Consider the following 6,000-nt stretch of genomic DNA (forward strand, 5'->3'; position numbering starts at 1 on the left):
GGGAGGGGGAGAGAGAGAGAAAGAGTCATTGAAACATCCCAATTATGTTCCCCAAATCCAAGCTGTATATAGATAATGTACATAGAATGTATTTATAGAATGTATATAATGTATATATATATAATGTATATAGATCGTGTATATAGATAATGTACATAGAATGTATTTATAGAATGTATATAATGTATATAGATCATGTATATAGATAATGTACATAGAATGTTATATAGAATGTATATAATGTATATATATAATGTATATAGATAATGTACATAGAATGTATTTATAGAATGTATATAATGTATATATATAATGTATATAGATAATGTATATAGATAATTCATATAGATCATGTATATATATAATGGATATAGATCTGGTATATAGATCATGTATATAGATCGTGTATATATATGATGTATATAATGTATGTATATATATGATGTATATAGATAATCCAAGCTGTATATAGATAATGTACATAGAATGTATATACAGTGCCTTGCGAAAGTATTCGGCCCCCTTGAACTTTGCGACCTTTTGCCACATTTCAGGCTTCAAACATAAAGATATAAAACTGTATTTTTTTTGTGAAGAATCAACAACAAGTGGGACACAATCATGAAGTGGAACGACATTTATTGGATATTTCAAACTTTTTTAACAAAACAAAAACTGAAAAATTGGGCGTGCAAAATTATTCAGCCCCTTTACTTTCAGTGCAGCAAACTCTCTCCAGAAGTTCAGTGAGGATCTCTGAATGATCCAATGTTGACCTAAATGACTAATGATGATAAATACAATCCACCTGTGTGTAATCAAGTCTCCGTATAAATGCACCTGCATTGTGATAGTCTCAGAGGTCCGTTAAAAGTGCAGAGAGCATCATGAAGAACAAGGAACACACCAGGCAGGTCCGAGATACTGTTGTGAAGAAGTTTAACCTCTTAAGTCGACCCTCTACTTTTTTGAACATTCTGTTAAAAATCGCGCAACATTTCAGCGCCCTGCTACTCATGCCAGGAATATAGTATATGCATTTGCTTAGTCTGTGTGGATAGAAAACACTCAGACGTTTAAAAAACTGGTTAACCTCTTAAGACTCTAGGGGCAGTATTTCATTTTTGGATAAAAAGACGTGCCCGTTTTAAGCGCAATATTTTGTCACGAAAAGATGCTCGAATATGCTTGGAATTGATAGTTTTGGAAAGAAGACAGTCTTACGTTTCCAGAAATGCAAAGATTTTCACTGTGAGTCCCTTAGAACAAATGCTTCGGGCAAAACCAAGATGTATGACCGACCAGGAAATGCACAGGATTTCTGAGGCTACGTTTTCCATGATCGCCTTATATGGCTGTGAATGCGACAGGAATGAACGGACACTTTATCTTGTTTCCCCAAGGTCTCTGCAGCATTGTGACGTATTTGTAGGCATATCATTGGAAGATTGACCATAAGGGACTACATTTACCAGGTGTCCCGCTTGGTGTCTGCGTGGCAATTGGTGCGCAAAAGTCAGGTCCCGGTATTTTTCCATTCAAATCTCAGAACAAACCAGGCTACAAGGACGGTGCTTTCAATGGAGAGAAATATGACAAACCACCTTCAGGATTGATTCAAACAACGTTTTCCATGTTTCAGTCGATATTATGGAGTTAATTCGGAAAAAAGTTCGACATGTAGGTGACTGAATTTTCGGTTAGTTTCGGTAGCCAAATGCACAGTAACAAAAGGGAACGATGTGTCCTACACAAGAATCTTTCAGGAAAAACTGGACATCTGCTATGTAACTGAGAGTCTCCTCATTGAAACATCTGAAGTTCTTCAAAGGTAAATTATTTTATTTGATTCCTTGGCTGGTTTTTGTGAATATGTTGCGTGCTAAATGCTAACGCTAATGCTAAGCTAGCTATCACCACTCTTACACAAATTAGTGATTTTCTCTGGTTCTAAAGCATATTTTGAAAATCTGAGACGACAGGATTGTTAAGAAAAGGATAAGCTTGAGAACAGGCATATTTATTTCATTTCATTTGCGATTTTTAGAAATCGCTAACGTTGCGTTATGCTAATGAGCTTGAGGCTGTAGTTACGCTACCGCATACGGGTTTGGTCGGACTATGAGGTTAAATCACTGCTGTGGCTTTACCAGAACGGCATTTACATCGAAAAGCACAGGAAAAACTGATCACTGAAAATGGGAAAATATATCCATGCGCTACTTGAACCCATTGATAAAGGTGAACCACAATTAATTGACTGAGGTTGCAGTACCTACAGCTTCCACACGGTGTCTAGAGTCTTGTCATTTCCCTTCAAGTTTTTTCTTGGTCAAACACATGCAGGGCACCGTATCTCCTTAGGTCTAGGACCGGATATTTTCGTTGAGTTTCTAGCCGGACGGACAGCTAATGATCTTTACATCGCCTCCTGATGAATTTTATCGCTTATTAACGTTTACTAATACCTAAAGTTGCATTACAAACGTATTTCGAAGTGTTTTGTGAAAGTTTATCGTTGACTTTTTGAATTTTAAAAAATGACGTTACGTTTTGAAACAATGTTTTTTTCGTTTATCACACAGTCTACATATAACGATATCTAGGCTTTATATGGACCGATTTAATCGAAATAAAGACCCAAATAGTGTTTATGGGACATCTAGGAGTGCCAACAAAGAAGATGGTGAAAGGTAATGAATGTTTTCTATTTTATTGTGCGGTTTGTGTAACGCCGAAATGCTAATTATTTTGTTTACGTCCCCTGTGGGTCTTTTGGGGTGTTACATGCTATCAGATAATAGCTTCTCATGCTTTCGCCGAAAAGCATTTTAAAAATCTGACTTGTTGCCTGGATTCACAACGAGTGTAGCTTTAATTCGATACCCTGCATGTGTATTTTAATGAACTTTTGAGTTTTAACTAATACTATTAGCATTTAGCGTAGCGCATTTGCATTTCCAGAGCTCTAGTTGGGACGCAAGCGTCCCGAGTAGAAGCAACAGGTTAAAGCCGGATTTGGATACAAAAAGATTTCCCAAGCTTTAAACATCCCAAGGAGCACTGTGCAAGCGATAATATTGAAATGGAAGGAGTATCAGACCACTGCAAATCTACCAAGACCTGGCCGTCCCTCTAAACTTTCAGCTCATACAAGGAGAAGACTGATCAGAGATGCAGCCAAGAGGCCCATGATCACTCTGGATGAACTGCAGAGATCTACAGCTGAGGTGGGAGACTCTGTCTATAGGACAACAATCAGTCGTATAATGCACAAATCTGGCCTTTATGGAAGAGTGGCAAGAAGAAAGCCATTTCTTAAAGATATCCATAAAAAGTGTCGTTTAAAGTTTGCCACAAGCCACCTGGGAGACACACCAAACATGTGGAAGAAGGTGCTCTGGTCAGATGAAACCAGAATTGAACTTTTTGGCAACAATGCAAAACGTTATGTTTGGCGTAAGAGCAACACAGATCATCACCCTGAACACACCATCCCCACTGTCAAACATGGTGGTGGCAGCATCATGGTTTGGGCCTGCTTTTCTTCAGCAGGGACAGGGAAGATGGTTAAAATTGATGGGAAGATGGATGGAGCCAAATACAGGACCATTCTGGAGAAAACCTGATGGAGTCTGCAAAAGACCTGAGACTGGGATGGAGATTTGTCTTCCAACAAGACAATGATCCAAAACATAAAGCAAAATCTACAATGGAATGGTTAAAAAATAAACATATCCAGGTGTTAGAATGGCCAAGTCAAAGTCCAGACCTGAATCCAATCGAGAATCTGTGGAAAGAACTGAAAACTGCTGTTCACAAATGCTCTCCATCCAACCTCACTGAGCTCGAGCTGTTTTGCAAGGAGGAATGGGAAAAAATGTCAGTCTCTCGATGTGCAAAACTGATAGAGACATACCCCAAGCGACTTACAGCTGTAATCGCAGCAAAAGGTGGCACTACAAAGTATTAACTTAAGGGGGCTGAATAATTTTGCACGCCCAATTTTTCTGTTTTTGATTTGTTAAAAAAGTTTGAAATATACAATAAATGTCGTTCCACTTCATGATTGTGTCCCACTTGTTGTTGATTATTCACAAAAAAATACAGTTTTATATCTTTATGTTTGAAGCCTGAAATGTGGCAAAAGGTCGCAAAGTTCAAGGCGGCCGAATACTTTCGCAAGGCACTGTATATAATGTATATATATATATATATATAATGTATATAGATAATTCATATATATCATGTATATATATATATATATATATATAATGGATATAGAGCATGTATATTTACAATTTATATAGATAATGTATATAGATAATTCATATAGATCATGGATATATATATATATATATATAATGTATATAGATCATGTATATAGATCATGTATATAGATCTAGATAGCGTGTTGTCACTAGCTCATCATCCTGGAGGAAAGCTCTACGTTGATTTCCTTTGTATTTGGGAAGACATAGCACTTCAGATGCAATTATAGAGAGTAAACATATCGTCTAAATCCCACAAGATGAAGTCCGTAAGACTGGAATAGTTAATGAACTGTTCTACGCTGTAGTCCCCAAAGCAACTAACATGTCAAACAAACTTACCAATCTAGACAGGCTACATGTCTCCCATGGCTTCACAGCCAATAAGCTGTTTGAAATATAAATCACACTTCCTAAATAGTACTTATTATAGCCTATGGCTTCAAGTGGTCTTAGAGGGAAACAAACTCTGAGAAACAAACTTTCAATAGCATTGTAGTAGAACTGAGGTACATATTACTGTGAGATACTTCACCTTCCTTTCCCTATGGAGACGCAAGAGCCAGAATGTCTACCAGTGCCTGAGCCTCCTCTTCTAATACATACAAGCTGAGGAAACTGTTGCTCCAGGAGCCGTAATGGGACTCTGACTGTGCACTCTTCAATATCATTCACACAACAAGCTTCCTGTGACTCAACAGACGTAACTTCTAGAAGTCAGTATTCAGCTTGTTGTTGGTACCAGGTGTATTGTTGTCAGGATTCAGCGTGTTGTTGGTACCAGGTGTATTGTTGTCAGGATTCAGCTTGTTGTTGGTACCAGGTGTATTGTTGTCAGGATTCAGCGTGTTGTTGATACCAGGTGTATTGTTGTCAGTATTCAGCTTGTTGTTGATACCAGGTGTATTGTTGTCAGAAGTCAGTATTCAGCTTGTTGTTTGTACCAGGTGTATTGTTGTCAGAAGTCAGTATTCAGCTTGTTGGTACCAGGTGTATTGTTGTCAGGATTCAGCTTGTTGTTGGTACCAGGTGTATTGTTGTCAGTATTCAGCTTGTTGTTGATACCAGGTGTATTGTGGTCAGTATTCAGCTTGTTGTTGATACCAGGTGTATTGTGGTCAGTATTCAGCTTGTTGTTGGTACCAGGTGTATTGTTGTCAGTATTCAGCTTGTTGTTGATACCAGGTGTATTGTTGTCAGTATTCAGCTTGTTGTTGATACCAGGTGTATTGTTTACATTTACATTTACATTTAAGTCATTTAGCAGACGCTCTTATCCAGAGCGACTTACAAATTGGTGCTTTCACCTTATGACATCCAGTGGAACAGCCACTTTACAATAGTGCATCTAGGTCTTTTAAGGGGGGAGAAGGATTACTTTATCCTATCCTAGGTATTCCTTAAAGAGGTGGGGTTTCAGGTGTCTCCGGAAGGTGGTGATTGACTCCGCTGTCCTGGCGTCGTGAGGGAGTTTGTTCCACCATTGGGGGGCCAGAGCAGCGAACAGTTTTGACTGGGCTGAGCGGGAACTGTACGTCCTGGTATTGTTGTCAGTATTCAGCTTGTTGTTGGTACCAGGTGTATTGTTGTCAGTATTCAGCTTGTTGGTACCAGGTGTATTGTTGTCAGTATTCAGCTTGTTGTTGGTACCAGGTGTATTGTTGTCAGAAGTCAGTATTCAGCTTGTTGTTGGTACCAGGTGTATTGTTGTCAGGATTCAGCTTGTTGT

At 38.4% G+C, this 6,000-nt stretch overlaps 1 protein-coding gene across 1 annotated transcript in view; it reads right to left on the reverse strand.

The window, feature by feature from the left end:
* The window catches only part of csmd2 (CUB and Sushi multiple domains 2), a 726,975-nt gene that overhangs the window by 40,782 nt on the left and 680,193 nt on the right, over positions 1–6,000 (reverse strand). The gene's annotated exons all lie outside the window — the stretch shown is intronic.

The sequence above is a fragment of the Oncorhynchus nerka genome, linkage group LG7 (genome assembly GCF_034236695.1).
Source record: "Oncorhynchus nerka isolate Pitt River linkage group LG7, Oner_Uvic_2.0, whole genome shotgun sequence".
Lineage (NCBI taxonomy): Eukaryota > Metazoa > Chordata > Actinopteri > Salmoniformes > Salmonidae > Oncorhynchus > Oncorhynchus nerka.